Source organism: Elgaria multicarinata, chromosome 1 (genome assembly GCF_023053635.1).
Source record: "Elgaria multicarinata webbii isolate HBS135686 ecotype San Diego chromosome 1, rElgMul1.1.pri, whole genome shotgun sequence".
NCBI lineage: Eukaryota > Metazoa > Chordata > Lepidosauria > Squamata > Anguidae > Elgaria > Elgaria multicarinata.
Window position 1 is genome coordinate 216,272,385 of NC_086171.1, and position 23,253 is coordinate 216,295,637.

The 23,253-nt window shown below is 47.2% G+C and overlaps 1 protein-coding gene across 1 annotated transcript in view; it reads left to right on the forward strand.

Moving 5' to 3' along the window:
* Positions 1-17,298: 17,298 nt before the first annotated feature.
* HCK (HCK proto-oncogene, Src family tyrosine kinase) overlaps positions 17,299-23,253 on the forward strand; it is a 47,884-nt gene continuing 41,929 nt past the window's right edge. The window contains exon 1 of the mRNA XM_063147458.1: positions 17,299-17,378. The gene's annotated coding sequence lies outside the window, so the exon portion shown is untranslated. The remainder of the gene's footprint in view (positions 17,379-23,253) is intronic.

A 23,253-nucleotide genomic window follows, 5' to 3' on the forward strand; every position in this document is an offset into this window, starting at 1 on the left:
GCTGAGAAATGCTGGGAGTTGTAGGTTTTTCCCCTGCTTAACCATGCATAGGGTTGTGCCTTTAGAGACTGTCCTCTGAACCAGGAAGCCATCATCATCATCATCATCATCATCATCATGACTCTATTACGGTGAAAGCTGCAGGAGCTATACTAGAGTGGCCAGATTTAAAAGAGGGCAGGGCACCTGCAGCTTTCACTGTTGTGATGAAGAGGAAATTTCTCCATATATACAAATGACACCTGCTGAAATTCCCTTTTCAATAGAACTGTTAAAGATACAGGAGCCCGGTCCTCCTTTTCATAGGGTCACCCTAACTAACTTCCATCCAAAGTTTTAAAACATACCACCAGGCCCGAAGCGAAAGAGAGATTTCCCCAGTTTCCAACAGGAGTACAGAATTGGGAACACAATTTGGGAGTTGAAGAAGGGTCCTTAGGAACTTTGTCTGTTGCCTATCTATCTCAGACGTTAATCCCCTTATCCAGATATTAGAGGCATTGAACACTTTGATGGCAGGGAAGTAATCTGATCGACAGCAGAACCCTGTTTATGTCTACTCAAAAGTAAGCCCCAATTAGTTCAATGGGGATCACTCCCAGAGACGTAGGTATAGGATTGCAGCCTGATTCTTACCTTTGTCATTAAACTCAATACAGGGCTTTTGGCAAGTGCTGGCTGAGATGAATACTGGCGACAATAATGCTGACGTGTTTTGTAAGGTTGCCATAAGGACTGCAGCCAGGTGATTCATGTAAAGTACTTTGGACATTCGAAAATACTAAGTAAACGCACTTGAACGACAGTGGATAAGTGAGGGACAGACGCAGAGTGTAATCCAGGCTGTGCCAGAAGGATGTAGTGTTGGGAGCAAAGTCCATCTTTCTTTAAAGTGCAGCTTTAATTTATTTATTTATTTATTTTTCTTTTTAAAAAATCGAGTTTCTGGCTGTTATGGCTGGGAAGATTTGCTTGGAAATGTATGGATAAAATGCCTGCTGAAATGTCAGAAGCCAGAGAGGTGGGCTGAATGTATTTTCCAGCTCAGATATGCAGATGACACCACTTTGATGGCTGAAAGCGAGGAGGAGCTGAGGAGCCTTATGATGAAGGTGAAAGAAGAAAGTGCAAAAGCCGGGTTGCAGTGAAACCTCAAAAAAACCAAGATTATGGCAACCAGCTTGATTGATAACTGGCAAATAGAGGGAGAAAACGTGGAGGCAGTGACAGACTTTGTATTTCTGGGCGCAAAGATTACTGCAGACGCTGACTGCAGCCAGGAAATCAGAAGACGTTGACTTCTTGGGAGGAGAGCAATGACAAATCTTGATAAAATAGTTAAGAGCAGAGACACCACACTGACAACAAAGGTCCGCAGAGTTAAAGCAATGGTATTCCCCGTAGTAACCTATGGCTGCGAGAGCTGGACCGTAAGGAAGGCTGAGCGAAGGAAGAGAGATGCTTTTGAACTGTGGTGTTGGAGGAAAATTCTGAGAGCATCTTGGACTGCAAGAACATCAAACCAGTCCATACGCCAGGAAATAAAGCCAGACTGCTCACTGGAGGGAATGGTATTAAAGGCAAAACTGAAGTACTTTGGCCACATAATGAGAAGACAGGACACCCTGGAGAAGAGGCTGATGCTAGGGAAAGCGGAAGGCAAAAGGAAGAGGGGCCAACCAAGGGCAAGATGGATGGAGGATATTCTGGAGGTGACAGACTTGACCTTGGGGGAGCTAGGGGTGGCGACAGCCGACAGAAAGCTCTGGCGTGGGCTGGTCCATGAAGTCACGAAGAGTCGGAAGTGACTGAACGAATAAACAACAACAACAGAGCTTCAAGGCTCTTGCCTCTCCCAAAGATTAGGGAAAACAAAATGACCCATGCGAAGTAAATCATGCAAAATAAAATAAAATATACACATAAACACAATTTATTGAAGTTGCTAAATTCAGTTTTTCTTGGCCTAGAAGTGGGTGCAGGAATTTATTTTAACCCACCCACCACCCACTTCCACGTAGAGTGCACACGGTATTCCTGGCTACCTTTCCCCATAGTTAAAATTTAGAGTCACAGGAGATTGTATCAGAAAGGCAGGAATTGTTAAACAGCCCTAATCTTCTGGAGATAAAAATAGTTGAGTCACCTGTAATGGTGGGCCATCATTACCTATTTATAGAAAAACTATCCTTTTCTCATTCATTAGCGATTAAGCTTCACGAATGCAACAATTATGACACTTGCGTCATGAGAGTGCCTTGAACTCAGAGCCTCCAGGCGAGGGATGCTTGGTAGATGGGTTTTGTACAGTGGGGGTTGGTGGCTCCGATTCCGGTGGGGCGGTAAATCTGCTCTGCGTTTCAGTCAGAACTCTAAAGGAGCTCTCCGCCGTGCAAAGCACTGGACTTAGATGAATGTGGGTGGAGCTAGGAATTTCCAGTTGCTGCTTTGTCCTTATTGAGAAGAAACAAGTGCTTGACTAGCTTCCTGACTGGTATGTGCTGTTCTAGCAAATGAGGGGGTGGAATCATGTGTCATAGAATCATAGAATAGCAGAGTCAGAAGGGGCCTACAAGGCCATCGAGTCCAACCCCCTGCTCAATGCAGGAATCCACCCTAAAGCATCCCTGACAGATGGTTGTCCAGCTGCCTCTTGAAGGCCTCTAGTGTAGGAGAGCCCACAACCTCCCTAGGTAACTGGTTCCATTGTCAGATTGCTCTAACAGTCAGGAGGTTTTTCCTGACGTCCAGCTGGAATCTGGCTTCCTTTAACTTGAGCCCGTTATTCCGTGTCCTGCACTCTGGGAGGATTGAGAAGAGATCCTGGCCCTCCTCTGTGTGACAACCTTTTAAGTATTTGAAGAGTGCTATCATGTCTCCCCTCCATCTTCTCTTCTCCAGGCTAAACATGCCCAGTTCTTTCAGTCTCTTACCATGGCTCTCTTCCTGGTCCTCTTCCGTGTTTAAAATGAACAGAATTACACAAAGAGAGCAGCGAACATGTGGCCTGTACATTTCAATGGAACAGCACCCTCTTGTGGGCATTTTATAGCGCAACCTGGCAGGAAATCCTGGCAAACCTGACATATCTCAGAAGAGTCGGGTTTTCTGAGGTTTATTTTGTGACGCTAAAACTGAGAAAAGGAGCAGGGGACGTGCAGGAGGTTGATGGCGTTGTCAATATGACCCGTGAACAACCATGAGTGGACAGTAATGAGTGTGCTATAAATCACTCATGAAAAGAAACTTTAAGTCTTCCAAGACAATAGCAAAGTGGAACATCTTTAGTAGAAATGCAATTAACGATGGTTTGGAAAACCACTAGAGGGCACTGTCCTCTCTTTCATACACACCACATTCTTCCTTTTAAGGGTGGTGAGAGCCGGCAGAATTCCATGTGTTTCTTAGATCAGGACTAGATCTAATACTAATAGAATACTAATACTGCTGGGAGGGATGGGACAGCTCCTGCAGAGCCAGGAATTATTCCTGCAGATGTTTTCCATATCAGGGTTTGTGACGAGCCCTTTCCCTACATTTCAAAGCAACCATGGCTGTCTCTAACACATCTGGGATTTAAAAGCTTCCACTCAGCTGTGTACTCCAGAGTTTCTTGCTTCCTACCTAGGGTTGCCTAGGTAGCTTCAAATGCAGCTTTCTATGTAGGGCTGCCTTTGAAGACAGTTTGGAAGCTGCAGCTCGTGCAAAATGCAGCAGCCAGATTGATTTCGGGAACCAGAAGGTTCAACCATATAACACCTGCTCTGGTCCGCTTGCACTGGCTGCCAGTATGTTTCTGAGCCCAATTCAAGGTGCTGGTTTTGACCTATAAAGCCTTACACGGCTTGGGACCACAATACCTGATGGAACGCCTCTCCCCCGACGTGAATATACCCGGTCACTATGTTCAACATCTAAGGTCCTCCTCTGGGTGCCTACTCCGAGAGAGGCTCGGAGTGTGGCAACGAGGGACGGGGCCTTTTCGGTGGTGGCCCCCAGACTATGGAACGATCTCCCTGATGAGGCTCGCCTGGCGCCAACGCTGCTATCTTTCCAGCGCCAGGTTAACACTTTCCTCTCTGCCCAGGCATATAGTGGCACATCTTAATTACCCACATGTTTAGTTTTTTAACGGCTTTTAATGCTTTATGTGTGTATGTTCTGTGCTTCAGAATTTTAAATTTTGTATACTTGTTTGTATCTTAATTTTAGAATTTCTGTAAACCGCCCAGAGAGCCCTGGCTATGGGGGCAGTATAGAAGTGTAATAAATAAATAAATAAATAATATATTAAATGAGGCAATGTGGCCCCAGGCACCTCATTTTTGGGGAGGGGATCTTTACACTTTCACCGCAGGGATTGTTTGGCTATTTAGATTTCATCCACACACACCTGTTATTTGTGATAGTCTCCAACAGAACCTCATCCTTGACTCAACCATTGGTGCTGAGGCTCCATGCACCAAAATCACCTGCGTTGAAGGACTACAAACCATCCGGAATATTATCCTTAATGATAATCCGGCCAGAAAGCTTTGCCGTTTTTTGCCAACCCGCAATTATTTCAGATTTGGGGACGACATGGACCTTCCGGTCAATGGACTTCTACCAAGACTTCAGCATCTTTCATCCCACCTTCAACTTGAGCCTGGACCAGCCCAGGCAATAGGTTCCCTTTCTGGACACTATTGCGCAAACGCACAATGGACATAGAAGCACCACTTTATGCTGGAACCCCCCTGACCCCTACACATATCTACACACATCTAATGTCCACTCAGAACACACCGCAAGATGCATGATCTACAGCCAAGTCCTACGAGACAACCTGAGGTGTCCCAGTTTGACAGACATCACATTGCAAGGGTTTTAAATCTGGCATTCCTTAATTTACAATACCCACTCACGGAAGTGAAAGAGTTGATCAAGAAGGCCAGATTAGTACCCAAGAATTGTCTACATTGAGCAGGGGGTTGGACTCGATGGCCTTGTAGGCCCCTTCCAACTCTGCTAGTCTATGATTCTATTATTCTATACTGCAGAACAGATCCAGAAGAGAAAGCAACATAACAGCGCCTATAGTTCTAAGCTAAAACCACTCCCAATGGATCTATAAAGGATCTACAGTTACAGATCTTGGAGGAATCTGCAATGGAATCAAATAAGTTCAGATTTCTATGAATCTGACCTGCAGATTCCGCAGCAAACTAATTTTTCCCCAAGTTGCATGGATTCCACAGACTTGTGGGCCAGTTTTTTTCTTTACTTTCTGGAATTTTACACAAAGTTAGTTATAGAAAAATACATTTTTAAAAAAAAATGGCTGAAAAGGCACCTTTTCCCCACAGGCTAAAGTGTATTTTGGGAGGGATTCATGCATTTTCACAAGAGCAAATTTTCACAAATGAAAATCTGTGCAAATTCAGGAAATTGGAAAATTGCCAATAAGTGGACGACGAAACAAACGTTCACCTGGCAATCCACAAAACACAGACAGAACCCCTACCTACAGGTCAACTAAGGCCAGCCAGGTGTCCTACTTTACAGTCCTCTTCTTGGAGAGCTGTCAGTGGACAGTCTGCTATTTGAAGGTGTCCTCTGTGTGAAGGCCTGTCCAGCCCAAGGCCAGTTTAAAGATAGAGAACTATAAGAAAGGAGAGCAAGAAAGTCTTTGAGTTGTCCATAAAAACTGCTGAGCAGACTGAGCTGCTCACCTGTCCTCTTCCCCACTATGGTGCTATAGTATGTATCAGGTTTCTATTTAAATTATAGGCATTCATTCTTAATTTGCATCCCTACCTATACATTAGCATATGCAAATACTGTGCAAATTGGTGTCCTTCTTTGTTCTTCTTTTTGCCATGCATAAGCAGCTATCTTAGGGACTTTCTTTCCATATGCCTTGGACGCTAGGCCTGTCTGAGCCACTCACCAGCAACAACAGGCACAAGATTGAGGTGAGACATGATAGGACCCTTCAAATACTTAAAGGTTGTCACACAGAGGAGGGCCAGGATCTCTTCTCGATCCTCCCAGAGTGCAGGACACGGAATAACGGGCTCAAGTTAAAGGAAGCCAGATTCCGGCTGGACATCAAGAAAAACTTCCTGACTGTTAGAGCAGTACGACAATGGAATCAGTTCCCTAGGGAGGTTGTGGGCTCTCCCACACTTGAGGCCTTCAAGAGGCAGCTGGACAACCATCTGTCAAGGATGCTTTAAAGTGGATTCCTGCATTGAGCAGGGGGTTGGACTCGATGGCCTTGCAGGACCCTTCCAACTCTGCTATTCTATGATTCTATGAAATGCAAGGGCCAGGCTCTGCCACTGACCCCGACCCCAAGGCTGTCCCCATATTTACTCAGGAAACATTATTACAGTCCCTAATAGTGTCAGCCACCACATCAAGGTCTCTCATTCACCTGCCCATCTTCCAGTGTGATCGCTGCTATTGCATTTCTATACAGCCCAACAGCTGAAGCTCTCTGGGCAGTTCACCTTCCAGCCAGGCCCTTCTGCCTTGCGTAGGGCAAACGGACCAGTCTGTGGGCAAAAGAATAAATGGATGCACATCAGGAATTGCAGTGTCCACAAACCAGTAGGAAACCATTTCCGTCATTTCATTCCAGGACACTGTGCTGCTTTGCTGAACGTTTCAGTTCTTCAACAAATAAATGTCAAAGGCAGAAACTGCCGAGTTAAAACCTATCAAAAAGTTTGATTCTATCTGTTTATCCATTACCAAGACAAAGGCTTCCTGCCTCACTACGGATGTTAATTAACTTAGCACAACTGGGATCATTGTGTTATCACTTTTCACTGAGTTCCCCATTCAGTTGTGAATGGTCACTTTTGCTCGTTTTAAGCTTCACGTAGGGATTGTCACAGACTGTACTTTTTTGCCTTTCACTGTTTTAATCTGCAACTATGGCCACAGCTAGACCTAAGGTTTATCCTGGGATCATCCAGGGTTCACCCCTGCCTGAGCACTGGATCCCCTGTGTGTCACCTAGATGAACAGGTTTGACCCCTGGACGATCCAGGGATAAACCTTAGGTCTAGCTAATGGCCTATGTATATATGTGCCTGCTAACTTAGGATACAACTTCATGCATTTGAAGCAGACTCTATGCCATGGAAGCTCATGCCATCATGAATCTCGTAGTCCTTCAAATGCCACAAGCCTCTTGGTTGTTTTTGCTGCACCTAACACAGCTCGCATTCTGGAAGCTACTTCAGATCTTAATCTCTGGGGCAATAAATGAGGAAACATGAATATAAGGTAGTGGTTTCCGGATTAAAGCAGTTCCACGGTGTGGCCACTTCGTAGATCCTGCTGCACCACGGCCACATCTATTGGCCATCTGCTGCTAGCAACTGGCCTTCCATTGAAACCAACCTTCCGGCCACTTGACTGCCAGATGGGGACTGGATTTGCCATGGTGACCCAGAGCACTGTGGGAAGAATGAGAGGAAGTGTCAGGAGCCACGGAGATTCTCTGGCCATGAACTTCTTCTCACCAGGGCTGGTCCTCTTCTCCAATTCTGAGTCAAGCTGCAAAACGGGTGGTGTGTTTTTTGTTTCATTTTGTTTTTGCATTGCATCAAAGCTGCGTACATGGAGCAATTTGCATTTTAGAGAAGGAAGTGCTCCCCCCGCCCCCCCCCCCGTCTGCAATTTCTGAGAAGAGGCTGGGACTTCTGCCAGATGGGTAGGGGTGTAGTTTCTTTCTGCCTGGGTACCTGCCAGTCAAGGCCGCTGACCAGGCGAGAGAGCGCATCACCAGAAGTCCATGACTAAGGCACAGTTCCAGCATCTAAAGTGGCTTCCTTTCAATGTTGGGGCAAAACGTTGCATTTTTATAATGTGGCATAAACCACTTTGAACTTTGGGGTGGGGGAAACGTATAGAAGTACTTTAGTAAAAGTAGAAGAAGAAGAAGAAGAAGAAGAAGGAGGAGGAGGAGGAGGAGGAGGAGGAGGAGGAGGGGAGGGGAAGGAGGAGGAGGGGAGAGGGGGAGAAGGAGGAGGAGGAGGAGGAGGAGGGGAGAGGGGAGGAGGAGGAGGAGGAGGAGGAGGAGGAGGAGGAGGAGGAGGAGAAGAAGAAGAAGAAGAAGAAGAAGAAGAAGAAGAAGAAGAAGAAGAAGAAGAAGAAGAAGAAGAAGAAGAAGAAGAAGAAGAAGACGAGGAGAAGGTTCTGGTCTTGTCTATATAGTCATAATGACATTATAATTATTTTGGCCTTAGAAGCAGGGGTTATGTCTATCACTGGGGTGGGCAACCTCTGTCTCGGCTGAACCATTTCAGACTGTGGGGACAGCAGGGTGTCACATGCTTGAATATTCCTCCATTCCAAACAAACAAACAAAATTCCTAAATTGGAAGATACAAGCCTTCACAGCTTCCAGTAAGAACATCAGAAGTGCCCTGATGCTGGATCAGACCAAGGGCCCATCTAGTGCAGCACTCTGTTCACACAGTGGCCAACCAGCCATCGGCCAGGGACCCACAAAGCAGGAGACAATGCAGCAGCACCCTCCCACCCATGTGGGAATTCAGAATAAAACTGAATTTCCAGTATTGGGAATTGAGAATCAAACTGCCAGTATCCTACTGCCTTTATACAAATCTATGGTGCGACCACACTTAGAATACTGTGTACAGTTCTAGTCACCACACCTGAAAAAGGATATTATAGAGCTGGAAAAAGTGCAGAAAGCAACTAAAACGATCCAGGGGCTGGAACATCTCTGCTACGAGGGAAGGTTACATCAACGGGGATTGTTTAGCTTGGGGAAAAGGAGGCTAAGGGGAGACATGATAGAGGGGTACAAAACTATGCATGGTGGTATGGAGAAGGTGGACAGGGAGACATTTTTCTCCCTCTCTCAAAATGCTAGAACCCGGAGTCATCCCATGAAGTTGATTGGTGGGAGAGTCAGGAAAATAAAAGGAAGGACTTCTTCGCACAGAGCATAGTTAAACAATGGGGTTTTATATCACAAGATGTGATGATGGCCACCAATTTGGATGGCTTTAAAAGGGGGTTGGATCAATTCCTGGCGGTGAAGGCTATCAAGGGCTTCTAGCCCTGATGGTTGTGTGCTACCTCCCTGAATTAGTCTCACTCCCTTTTCAAGCCATCCATGTTGGTGGGCATCACTATACCCTGTGATAGTGTGTTCCATTGTTTAACTATGTGCTGTGTGAAGAAGTCCGACCGTTTTATTTGTCCTGAATCTCCCGCTATTCAGCTTCACTGGTTCTAGCATTATGAGAGAGGACAAAATATCTTCTCCACTTTCTCCACACCATGTAGTATTTTTATACACCTCTATCAGTTTGCCCATTTACTCAAATCTTTCTAAGATAAAAAAGCCCCAAATGTTATAACCATTCCTCATAGGGGAGTTGCCCTTTTCTGTCATCTTCTACAGCTCTACGATATATATATATTTTTGAGGTGCCCTGACTGGAACTCTATGCAATATTCCAAGTGTGGTTGCGCCATATATTTGTATTGAACCATCATGGCACTGGTAGCTTTATTTTCCATTTCTTTCCTAATGATACCCAACATAGAGTTTGCCTTTTTCACAACCACTGTGGCCTGGGTCAACATTTTCATCCAGCTGGCCACCACCACAACCCCAAGGTGTGATCTGGGTCAGTCACCGTCAGCTTAGACTGCATCGGTATACGTGTGGATTTAGGATTGTTTGCCCTAATGTGCATCACTTTAAACCTGGACTACAGTTCCCATCATTCCCAGCCTGCATGGAAGGCTACACTGGTTGGAAATAGGGGGTGTTGTAGTGCAACACCTCTAGAGGTTGGGTCACCACCTCTCAGGTCTGGTGTGCAAATGCAGACATGTAAGACACGGGTGTGCTGCAGGGGTCATAAATTGAACTGTGTGTGAAACAGAAGTAAAACCCACCTGACATTTTGCAGGCATAGATATCATAGAATCATAGAATCATAGAATAGCAGAGTTGGAAGGGGCCTTCAAGGCCATCGAGTCCAACCCCCTGCTCAATGCAGGAATCCACCTTAAAGCATCCCTGACAGAGGGTTGTCCAGCTGCCTCTTGAAGGCCTCTACTGTGGGAGAGCCCACAACCTCCCTAGGTCGCTGGTTCCATTGTCGTACTGCTCTAACAGTTGGGAAGTTTTCTGGCTTCCTTTAACTTGAGCCCGTTATTCCGTGTCCTGCACTCTGGGAGGATCGAGAAGAGATCCTGGCCCTCCCCTGTGTGGCAACCTTTTAAGTATTTCATAGAATCATAGAATCATAGAATAGCAGAGTTGGAAGGGGCCTACAAGGCCATCGAGTCCAACCCCCTGCTCAATGCAGGAATCCACCCTAAAGCATCCCTGACAGATGGTTGTCCAGCTGCCTCTTGAATGCCTGTAGTGTGGGAGAGCCCACAACCTCCCTAGGTAGCTGATTCCACTGTCGCACTGCTCTAACAGTCAGGAAGTTTTTCCTGATGTCCAGCACTTTGAAGAGTGCTATCATGTCTCCCCTCCATCTTCTCTTCTCCAGGCTAAACATGCCCAGTTCTTTCAGTCTCTCTTCATAGGGCTTTGTTTCCAGACTCCTGATCATCCTGGTTGCCCTCTTCTGATTATTCCGCCAAAATGTTTGCTTTGTGTCTAATAAACACTGCAATGCAAGGGTGTAAACATCTCAATTTCCCATTGGGGGGGGCATGGGGCTAAACTTGTGAAAGGTTTATTTTGAAAGGTGACTTATAAACATATAAAACACATAAGCAAAATATTCTACTTTAACAACCAGTTAATTGAAGAAGTTAATCTCTAGCAAGTTTTCTGTAATGAAGTGCCAACATGGCTGTTAATCATAATAATTTTGCATCATCATCATCATCATCATCATCATCATCATCATTATTATGTAGGGTGACCATGTGAAAAGGAGGATAGGGCTCCTGTATCTTTAATAGTTGAATAGAAAAGGGAATTTCAGCAGGTGTCATTTCTAAGTACGCATAACGAGATACAAAAGAGGGCAGGGCTCCTGCAGCTTCAACTGTTGTGAAGAGGGAATTTCACCAGGTACTGCATGCATAAAAGTGACACCTGCTGAAATTCCCTTTTCTATACAACTGTTAAAGATACAGGAGCCTGTCCTCCTTTCCATATGGTCACCCTATTATTAGGTCTCTGCTACAAGGAGCTTACAGGCCTTTGGCGAATAATCAGGACCTCTGTCTGTGCCAAGGACTTTTAAAACTGTCATTTTAAATGTTTAAATGTTTTCATATTGGAATATATTTAATATATTTTTAACTTTGGAATCTGGCTTCCTTTAATAATACTTAATAATAATATTTTTTAAAAGATGAAAGGCTGGAAGGGAGGAAACAGAAGAGCAGCTTTTAAAACTCAGCTAAAAACTTTTCTTTTTTCTAAAGCTTTTAAAACTTGATTTTGATCTGACTTTTTACTGTTAGTTTTACTCTACCCTGTGCCTGTTTGGTGCATTCTCTTCCCCTTCTTATTGTTTTATTATGATTTTATTAAAATGTAAGCCTATGTGGCAGGGTTTTGCTATTTTACTGTTTTACTCTGTACAGCACCATGTACATTGATGGTGCTATATAAATAAATAAATAAATAAATAATAAGAAGTCACCTGATTTCCCTCCAACTATCACCCACTCAGAGGTCTCCTGTTCTTTTAGACCGCCTCACCCTTTCTCCCTTGCTGTGTTTCGTGCCAGTCTAGCTTCCCCGGGAAGAGAGTTCCAGAGCACTTGAACAGCCACTGAGAAGGCCCTCTCCCATGTTCCCATGGGACAACTGTAGCTACATGTCCTTTGTCCTTGTTTCAGGAGGGGTGAAGACAAAGGCATTGGGTGTCAAAGGCCTTGTAAAGAACTTGGGTTTTGAGGAGGGATTTCAAGGAAGACAGAGAGAGAGAGAGGTGGCATCTCATTGTTGTTTCTCTGGAGGGAGGCAGCAAAAGAAGATCAGGAGACTTTTGGCTGGCTGGTGGAAGGAGGAAAAGTCAGCAGGCAGCCAGGTGCAGAATCCAGTTTTCTTCGGGGCAGGATTTTAAACTTTAATACACTTGGCTCTGTCTCTGACATGTGGCCACCACTGGGATGCAGCCTCCAATAGCTTCTGTGAAATGGAATCCGGCCCTTGGACTGAAAGAGCAGTATAACAATGGAATCAGTTACCTAGGGAGGTGGTGGGCTCTCCCACACTAGAGGCCTTCAAGAGGCAGCTGGACAACCATCTATCAGGGATGCTTTAGGGTGGATTCCTGCACTGAGCAGGGGGTTGGACTCGATGGCCTTATAGGCCCCTTCCAACTCTACTATTCTATGATTCTAAGAGGCAGCGTAAGACCTATAGATGCGACAGGTGTACACCAAATCAGCAATCCACAGATTAGGCATTTCGTGGTGGTCCCCACCCACCGCAATATCTCAAACTCCCAAATGTGCTCGTGTGTCCAAAAAGGTTGGAGACGCACCCACGCACCCCGGGCTAGAGAGATTCTCAGTGGACTGAATTTTGCATCCCGCAGGACCAAATTGTGCGATGAGCAGCGTGTGCACAGAACCGCAGAATAAACCGGGAAGAGGGAGGGGGTCTAACTGTGCAGCCCTTGCATGGCCAGGGCCATTGAATTCAGTGGGACTCACTTCCCAGTGAACATACACGTCGCTGTGCTGCTCGACACGGCGCTGTGCTGTTATGTTCTTCAGTCATCCCAGCCCAGAAGACGAAACCTATGGGGCAAAGTGGGTGTTCCAGTGTGGTCATGCGCTTTTGAGCTAGAGCGGGAAGTTCAGGGGATATTTCCTCTTTTCTTCTCCCCCGAGAGTGCAAAGCTATTTATTTCTGCTTTAGAAATATACACCACCCCTCCCCATTGCTCCACCCCACACCCACCAGCTGGATACTTATTTTAATTGCCAGTTTATGCTCCAGTTATAATTTCTATGTGTCCTCAAATTACCACTGAGCTCTCACAGTGGGGCAGGGGGGACAGTGAGTAGACAAAGGAGCTACATGTCTGATGGAGGGGGGGGGCGTGCTTGCCTTTCCCTTACCATGCAGTACACACCTCTCCCTGTTCCAGGAAACCCACAATATCCACCCACAACCCAGCCTGGGTCTATGTGAAAGGCCTGGTGAAGTGTCTTTGTTCCCCAAAGTACTGAATTATTCGTTTGCAGTTCTCCGTTGCAAGAGGTGCCCAATCCAGAAGATTTAGCTTGGAGAAAAGGAGGCAAAGGCGAGGGCTGATAGAGGTGTACAAAATTATGCAGGGTGGGGAGAATGTGGAGAGGGAAACATTTATCTCTCTTTCTCTCTCTCTCTCTCTCTCTCTCTCTCTCTCTCTCTCTCTGTGGGAGATTCAGGACAAATAAAAGGAAGGACTGTTTCACACAGCACATGGGCCGTTGCTAGACGAGGCGTTAGCACGGTGTGAAGCCCGGTCTCCCTCCTGTGCATCCAGATGACACACAGGGGATTCCGGGGTCAGGCCAGGCTAAGACCTTCCTTAACCCGGGATAAGTGGATTCGCTTATGGCCCGGTTTTTCCGTAGCCCCAACCTGAGGCCGGGGGGGGGAGGGGAATCACGGGGGGGGAGATAGGGGCCGGGGAAAAGGCTGGACCCGGCAGGAGAGGGGTGGGGGAAGAACTGGCACAGGCATCGGGGATGGGGGGTGGGGGAAGAAGAACGGGGGACAGGGCACGGGCATGGCAGATGGGGGAGGACGGGCGAGCGAGCGGGCAGGGGGGGCATCAGGCATTGGGGGGGAATCAGGGGCAGGGGGAGCAGGGGATCCTATATTTATTTATTTTTTAAAATTACCTTCTACGGCGGTGCGCTCCTGCGCACATGGCCCTTTAACTGAAAAAAAATGGTGGACACGACGGGGCTTCCCCTTGCCCCGTCGCGTGTTACGTCTGGAAAAAGGCAACGGCGTGCGCCAGCTATAGCGCACCATCGCCCCGACTCCCGGCCGGATTATCTGGTAGGTCTAGCAAGGCCCATAGTTAAATTATGGAACTCACTACCACAAGATGTAGTGATGGCCACCAATTTGGATGGCTTTAAAAGGGGGTTGGATAAATTCTTGGAGAAGGCCATCAATGGCTACTAGCTAGATCTGATGTCTATGTGCTATCTCCAGTATCCGAGGCAGTAAGCCTATGTGCACCCGTTGCTGGGGAACATGGGTGGGAGGGTGCTGTTGCACCAGGTCCTGCCTTGTTGGTCCCTGGCCGATGGCTGGTTGGCCACTGTGTGAACCGAGTGCTGGACTAGATGGACCCTCGGTCTGATCCAGCATCAGGGATCTTGTTATGTTCTTATGTTCTTAAGACATGCACAGATTCACTTCTGGAGTGCATTTGAACTTGGCAGCCTGTGCCCCATGGTCTGTGCATGATACCTCCCCACCCTTCACACACACACTTGTCTTGACTCACATTCACCTTGCGGGGGACTACAACTCCAAGATCCTTTTCACATGTATGAGGAGTATCTCCGCTTCCAAATATACCACCACACGACTGGTGTTAAGAGCATACGGTTCCAGGTTCAATCACCAGCAACGTCTCCAGGTAGGGCTGGGAAAAACCCTGACTGAAACTCTGGGGAGCCGCTGCAGCTGCCAGTCAGTGTGGACAGTACAGAGCTAGATGGGTCAAGGGTCTCGTTTGGTTTAAGGCAGCATGCGCTGTTCCCTGCGTTCACTTTTCACAGGCCCAGGTGAGGCACCTGGTGGATCCGAGGGTGGGTGATCTCTTCCGCGGCTTCCTTCAATAAAATGCAACTCCTGATACCAAACCTGGGGCAAGAATGCCAAATGGGCCATCTGAATGTCTCACAGCGCCATTAGGCTGTGAGTTCCCTTTACCTGCAGGCTGGATTTCCTGTTTATTTCTGCTTTGAAGTCACACGACTGTTTCTCGCTCCTCTGACATCCGTCCAGGGCAGCCAGTCCCAGCTTGGAGCCCTCAGATGAGTTGGGAATACAACACCCATGGTTTCCAGCTAGCATGGCCAATGGACACGGCCCTCAGTGGTGGCCCCTCCCTCATAGAATCATAGAATAGCAGAGTTGGAAGGGGCCTACAAGGCCATCGAGTCCAACCCCCTGCTAAGTGCAGGAATCCACCCTAAAGCATCCCTGACAGATGGTTGTCCAGCTGCCTCTTGAAGGCCTCTAGTGTGGGAGAGCCCACAACCTCCCTAGGTAACTGATTCCATTGTCGCACTGCTCTAACAGTCAGGAAGTTTTTCCTGATGTCCAGCTGGAATCTGGCTTCCCTTAACTTGAGCCCGTTATTCCGTGTCCTGCACTCTGGGAGGATCGAGAAGAGATCCTGGCCCTCCTCTGTGTGACAACCTTTCAATTATTTGAAGAGTGCTCTCATGTCTCCCCTCCATCTTCTCTTCTCCAGGCTAAACATGCCCAGTTCTTACAGTCTCTCCTCATAGGGCTTTGTTTCCAGACCCCGGTCATCCTGGTTGCCCTCCTCCTCCTCCTCCACCCAGCCATTGCCCCCTCCTGATGCCTCTGGGGTCAATTCCCCCTCTCCCCTAGGGGGAAAAGGCAGATGATGGAGGAGGTGATGGCAGCAGCACCAACTGCTCCTTCACCTTGCTCCGTGATGCTTCACCCCCTGCCCTGAAGTAAGCTCCTCCCTGGGGCGCTTGGCTCGCTCACTTGATCTCTCTCTCTCTCTCTCTTACAGTCTCTCCTCCAAGCCCCCTTTCTCCACAGGTGGCCTTTGCCGCCTCCCCTCAATCCTCCTCCTTCCCAACTGGGTGGCCCCTCCGTTCGCCCCCCTCCTCCTGTTCTTGTCCACATCCTTCCTTCCTTCCTTCCTTCCTCTCCTCTGCCTCCCCCTGATAGAGGCGTACAAAATTATGCACGGTATGGAGAATGTGGACAGGGAGACATTTTTCTCCCTCTCTCGAAATACTAGAACCCAAAGGGTTTATCTCATGAAGCTGATTGGTGGGAGATCCAGGACAAATAAAAGGAAGGACTTCTTCACACAGCGCAGAGTTAAACTATGGAACTCACTACCACAAGATGTAGTGATGGCCACCAATTTGGATGGCTGTAAAAGGGGGTTGGATAAATTTCTGCAGGAGAAGGCTATCCATGGCTACTAGCCCCCATGGTTGGGTGCTATCTCCAGTATTCGAGGCAGTAAGTCTGTGTGCACCAGTTGCTGGGGAACATGGGTGGGAGGGTGCTGTTGCACCATGTCCTGTTTGTTCACCCCTGGCTGATGGCTGGTGGGCCACTGTTAGGGTGACCATGTGAAAAGGAGGACAGGGCTCCTGTATCTTTAACAGTTGCATAGAAAAGGGAATTTCAGCAGGTGTCATTTGTATATGTGGAGAACCTGGGGAAATTCCCTCTTCATCACAACAGTTAAAGCTGCAGAAGCTATACTAGAGTGGCCAGATTTAAAAGAGGGCAGCTTTAACTGGTGTGATGAAGAGGGAATTTCACCAGGTTTTCCATATATACAAAGAACACCTGCTGAAATTCCCTCTTCATCACAATGGGTAAAGCTGCAGGAGCCCTGCCCTGAGTGTCCAGCTACAAAAGCGGGCAGGGCTCCTATAGCTTTAACTGTTGTGACGAAGAGGGAATTTCACCAGGTTCTCTCTCTATACAAATGACACCTGCTGAAATTTCCTTTTCAATACAACTGTTAAAGATACAGGAGCCCTGTCCTCCTTTTCATAGGGTCACCCTAGCCACGGTGTGAACAGAGTGCTGGACTAGATGGGCCCTTGGCCTGATCCAAGCAGGGCTCTTATGTTCTGTCCAAGGCCCGTTTATGACTGTAAGCTCCTCGCGGGCAGAGCTCTATCTGTTTCCCCCCTGTATGCTTACGGGCGGAAGGGGGGCGGAGGTGGGGGGCTCCCCAGGTTATGATCAGCGCCCCTGGGGCGTGGCGTTCCTGTAAGGCGTTTCGCTGCGCGGGGTGGCGGTGGGGGGGGGAGACTTCCTGGAAGGAGGCGCGGCCGCGGGCAGCTGGGCGGCCCTTGCGCCACCGCCGTGGGGCTCCGCGGTCGGCAGGCTGCAGTCCGTCCTTCCCGTCGCGCGCCGCAAACCCGGCTCCAGCAGAGGCGGCCCCCTGGCAGCGGGAGCGGAGCGCGTTGGCCAGCTGCTGCCTGCAGCGGCCGTGCGGGGCAGAGACCTCCTCCTCCTCCTCCTCCTCCTCCTCGCATCTCTCCGGCGCGCGCGCCCTGGGGAGGAGACGCTGCTGCGAACGCGCCGTCGGAGCCGGTGAAAGCGGGGAGAAATCGGACACTCGCAGCGCCGCCGCCTCCCGGGCTGGCTCTCCGTGCAGGTGAGGCGAGGGGGCGCCTCGGCATCCCGGGGGGCGGGGGACGGGGGTGGGGAGGGCGTCCTATAGGCTCCCTCCACCGCTCTTCCAATCCTCCACTTTGAAAACGGTATGAAAGTGGTATGGATCTACACTACTGCTTTCAAGCGCTTTATAACAGTTTTGACAACTGTATATGGAGCATGTCCTGGGCCCCAACAGTTGTCAAAACTGTTATAAAGCGCTTGAAAGAAGTAGTGTAGATCCTGGGCCTGAATAGTTGTCGTAACCCTAATAAACCGTTATAAGCAGTAGAATCATAGGCCATAGCTAGACCTAAGGTTTATCCCTGGATCGTCCAGGGGTCAAACCTGTTCATCTAGGTGACACACAGGGGATCCAGTGCTCAGGCAGGGGCGAACCCTGGATGATCACAGGATAAACCTTCGGTCTAGCTGTGGCCACAGGGGATCCAGTGCTCAGGCAGGGGCGAACCCTGGATGATCCCAGGATAAACCTTAAGTCTAGCTGTGGCCATAGAATCACAGAATAGCAGAGTTGGAAGGGGCCTACAACGCCATCAAGTCCAACCCCCTTCTCAATGCAGGAATCCACCCGAAAGCATCCTGGACAGATGCTTGTCCAGCTGCCTCTTGAAGGCCTCTAGTGCGGGAGAGCCCACAACCACCCTAGGTAACTGATTCCATTGTAGCACTGCTCTAACAGTCAGGAAGTTTTTCCTGATGTCCAGCTGGAATCTGGTTTCTTTAACTTGAGCTCGTTATTCCGTGTCCTGCACTCTGGGAGGATCGAGAAGAGATCCTGGCCCTCCTCTGTGTGACAACCTTTCAAGTATTTGAAGAGTGCTCTCATGTCTCCCCTCCATCTTCTCTTCTCCAGGCTAAACATGCCCAGTTCTTTCAGTCTCTCTTCATAGGGTTTTGTTTCCAGACCCCTGATCATCCTGGTCGCCCTCCTCTGAACACGCTCCAGCTTGTCTGCGTCCTTCTTGAATTGTGGAGCCCAGAACTGGACGCAATACTCTAGATGAGGCCTAACCAGGGCCGAATAGAGAGGAAACATTACCTCCCATGATTTGGAAGCTATACTTCTATTAATGCAGCCCAAAATAGCATTTGCCTTTCTTGCAGCCATATCACACTGTTGCGATCTACAACAATTCCAAGATCCCTCTCATTTGTAGTATTGCTGAGCCAAGTATCCCCCATCTTGTAACTGTGCATTTGGTTTCTATTTCCTAAATGTAGAACTTGGCATTTATCCCTATTAAATTTCATCCTGTTGTTTTCAGCCCAGCACTCCAGCCTATCAAGATCACTTTGAAGTTTGTTTCTGTCTTCCAGGGTATTAGCTATCCCACCCAATTTTGTGTCATTTACAAATTTGATAAGCGTTCCCTGCACCTCCTTGTCCAAATCATTAATAAAAATGTTGAAGAGCACAGGGCCCATGACTGAGCCCTGCGGTACCCCACTCGTTGCCTCTCCCCAGTTTGAGAAGGTTCCATTGATAAGTACTCTTTGAGTCCGATTCTGTAGCCAACTGTGGACCAACCTAATAGTTGTTCCATCTAGCCCACTTTTAGCTAGTTTGTTAATCAGAATATCATGTGGTACTTTGTCAAAAGCTTTGCTGAAGTCAAGATATATGACGTCCACAGCATTCCCACGGTACACAAGGGTGGTTACCCGATCAAAAAATGAGATCAAATTAGTCTGACAGGATTTGTTTCTGACAAATCCATGTTGGCTTCTAGTAATCACCGCATTGATTTCAAGGTGTTTACAGATTGACTTCTTTATAATCTGCTCCAGAATTTTCCCAGGGATGGATGTCAGACTGACTGGTCTGTAGTTCCCAGGTTCCTCCTTTTTGCCCTTTTTGCAGACAGGGACAACGTTAGCCCTCCTTCAGTCGTCCGGCACCTCACCCGTCTTCCATGATTTTGAAAAGATAATAGACTAAGGTTCTGAGAGTTCTTCCGCTAGCTCCTTCATTACTCTAGGATGCAGTTCATCGGGCCCTGGAGATTTAAACTCATTCAAGGAAATTAGGTGTTCTTTGACCATTTGTTTATCAATCTCATACTGCAATCCTGCCTAGGGCAGGATCTCCAATACTGCTTATAATGGTTAATAAGGGTTATGACAACTGTTCAGGCCCAAGACACATTACATATACCATTTCCATACCGTTTAAAAAGTGTTATATCCTGCTTGGTGTAGATCAGCAGCTCCGAGCAGGTGAAGTGATCTTTGATTGATTGCATTTCTATACCGCCCCATAGCCAAAGCTCTCTGGGCGGTTCGCAAAAATTAAAACCACAACGTACAATTTAAAGTATAAAACCTAAACCACAATATAAAAAGACCACTACAAAAGTACAAGCAGAATAAAATCCAAGCAGCAATACAGAGATTTAAAATACAGATTAAAATACAGTTTTAAAACAGCAAAGTTAAAAGACTAAGATGGTAAAATGCTTTCTCCGCTGTGGCACCCCGGTTGTGGAATGAGCTCCCCAGAGAGGTCCGCCTGGCGCCTACACTGTACTCCTTTCGTCGCCAGATGAAGACCTTTTTATACCATCAGTATTTCAACACTTAATTTTAACTTAAATTTAAATTTTACTGTTCTAACTCTGTATTTTAATCTTATAACAATTTTTGCTACGTGGTTATTATTATTAATATTATTAATATTTATATAGTGCCATCAATTTTCAAGGTGCTGTACAGAACATCCTGGTGGTGTTTTTGATACTGTATTCTGTATTTGTGCTTTTACCCTGTTGGTTGTTTTATTATGGTTTTAATTTTTGTGAACCGCCCAGAGAGCTTCGGCTATTGGCCGGTATAAAAATGTAACAAATAAATAAATAAATACTGAGAAAATAAAAAAGGTCTTCACTTGGAGTGGAAAAGGGACAGGACAGTTCCCTTGAGCATGTGCCGAGTTCCTTTTCGAGAGCCAATGTGATGTAGTTGTTAGAGTGTCGGACTAGGAGTTGGGAGATCCAGGTTTTAGTCCCCACTCAGCCGTGAAGGTTACTGGGTGGCTTTCAGCCAGGCATCGACTCTCAGCCTAACCAACCCCGCAGGGTCGTTGTGAGGATAAAATGGAGACGAGGTGCAGCATGTGAACTGCTTTGGGTTCTTGAAGATGAAAAAAAGGCAGGATATAAATGTAATAATAAATAAATAAAAAAATTAAAGGGCTTCAGCAGCCACCTCTCTTTCCGTGGAGTTTTTGCAGGGAGTGTACTATTGAGGCGTATGTACTATTGCATGTACTATTGTCAGGTATACTATGTGTACTATTGTCAGGTATGCTTTAAGGTAGATTCCTGCATTGAGCAGGGGGTTTTGAATCTTGTAGGCCCCTTCCAACTCTGCTATTCTATGATTCTATGTAGGCGCCAAGCGAGCCTCTCTGGGGAGCTCGTTCCACAGCCGGGGTGCCACAGCAGAGAAGGCCTTCCCTGCTCTCCAGCCAGTCTGTCGTGAAGATAAAACGACTTCCAGTCCCCAGGGGCTGCATGATTCAGAATTAGCAACTCCACTAGGAAGAGTGTATTTGTGGCTACTGTGCTCTGCTTATATATTTGTAAATAAGAAGACACATATTGCAAAGACGTCATAAGTTTCCAAAACTCTCTCTCAAAATGAGCAGTCAGTCTTACGGATACTAAGGGTGGATTCCTGCATTGAGCAGGGGGTTGGACTCAATGGCCTTGTAGGCCCCTTCCAACTCTACTATTCTACGATTCTATGAAACACGTGTAGACATGGGCAGCATACAGGATCTCAGCCCAGCCCAATGTGTTCCAGGGGCCATTCCAAAAGAGACATGTGAATAAACATGTCTTTTTCTTCTGAGCACTCCTAACGGCAACCCTTTCCCCTTTGGTAATTTGGGGAAGGTCCCTAAAATCCATGGTATAACCAATCAACCAACCACGCTGTGCTTGATGCATTCTGCAGCGGCCTTTCGGAAATTCACGGCCTTCCTATGTCCTGCTTTGTAGCTGCTTGAAGATCAAGTTGGTTTAATTATAAATTAGTTACTCTCTGGCAAACATTAGACAGAGTTTATAATTTGCAAGAGGGCGTGGAAGAAAGTGAGTTTTGTTTCTGCTTTCGATTGGCAAAGCTATCAGTAAATGTGTTTCACAATCCATGTCGTTCAGGGTGCATATGAAAGTGTGAGTGATGGTGGGTATTTTGGGGAATTCAACCTGGACAAAAGGCTGTTTATGTAATGATCAACGACAGCTAACTTTTATAGTAAAATAAGATGAAATATACAATCAAGACTATAGAGCACTTACAATATACAATACATTACACATTTAAAAATACAGTAAAAAGTGCTTCATCAAGCTTGTGAAGCACTTTTTTTACTGTATTTTTAAATGTGTAATGTATTGTATATTGTAAGTGCAAAACTGAAGTACTTTGGCCACATAATGAGAAGACAGGATACCATGGAGAAGAGGCTGATGCTAGGGAAAGTGGAAGGTAAAAGGAAGAGGGGCCGACCAAGGGCAAGAGGGATGGAGGATATTCTGGAGGTGACGGACTCGACCTTAGGGGAGCTAGGGGTGGCAACGGCCGACAGAAAGCTCTGGCGTGGGCTGGTCCATGAAGTCACGAAGAGCCGGAAACGACTGAACGAATAAACAACAAGTGCTCTATAGTTTTGATTGTATATTTCATCTTATTTTACTATAAAAGTTTGTTGAAACCTATCACCTTAACCTCTTTGGTTTTCTAGTATACTGTTGTGGTTAAGGCTAACACCTGTTTTTTGTGCAAATGACCAACGGCAGTCTTAAGAGTTCAATCCTCTGTGTGTTTAGACAGGAAAAAAAAATCCTACAACTCCCAGCATTTCCCAGTGAGTTCTGCTTTCCCCGACCTAGAACCATAGAATAGTAGAGTTGGAAGGGGCCTCTAAAGCCATCAAGTCCAACCCCCTGCTCAGTGCAGGAATCCACTCTACAGCATCCCTGACAGGTGGTTGTCCAGCTGCCTCTTGACGGCCTCTAGTGTGGGAGAGCCCACAACCTCCCTAGGTAACTGATTCCATTGTCATACTGCTCTAACAGTCAGGAAGTTTTTCCTGATGTCCAGCCGGAATCCAGCTTCCTGTAACTTGAGCCCATGATTCTGTGTCCTGTACTCTGGGAGGATTGAGAAGAGATCTTGGCCCTCCTTTGCGTGACAACCTTCCAAGTATTTGAAGAGTGCTACCATGTCTCCCCTCAGTGGGGGAGTGCAATTCCCAGCATTAGATGCACAGGGATGCTTTAAGGTGGATTCCTGCATTGAGCAGGGGGTTGGACTCGATGGCCTTGTGGGCCCCTTCCAACTCTGCTATTCTATGATTCTATGATGCTCTAAAGGCTGAAACAAACAGGATGCAGGTTTTGAACTTCAAAACAGCTGCCAACGGGCTCCAGGATTGCTGCAGCAGCTTTGAAAACCCCGTGCTGTTTTCACAGCTTAAATCCCTTTCCCCAAAGCTATAGTCGTCCCCCACCGCACTCAGGAAAAGATGTAGGCAGGACATTAAGGGTATGTTTTTTGTGAGGTGGGGGGCATTTAGGTTCCCAGATGGAGGGAAAGAAGGACTAAATACTTTCTCCCTCAGCCCTGATGCTCTGATCAAAATCAGAAACCCCCAGGGGCCTCTTTGGAGTAAGAAAAGAAAGAAAGTTGTTGTCATGGGAAGATGTGATCAGTGTGAGGCAGCATCCCTTTGGAGCCAGCTCCCCCTCCCTGCCACGGCTTCTCCTTTCTAACCAGCTGCACCACTCTGACTTCTGTCTTCTTTGCTTGGGCTACATTCAAACCGCCAAACCAGCCGACGAGAG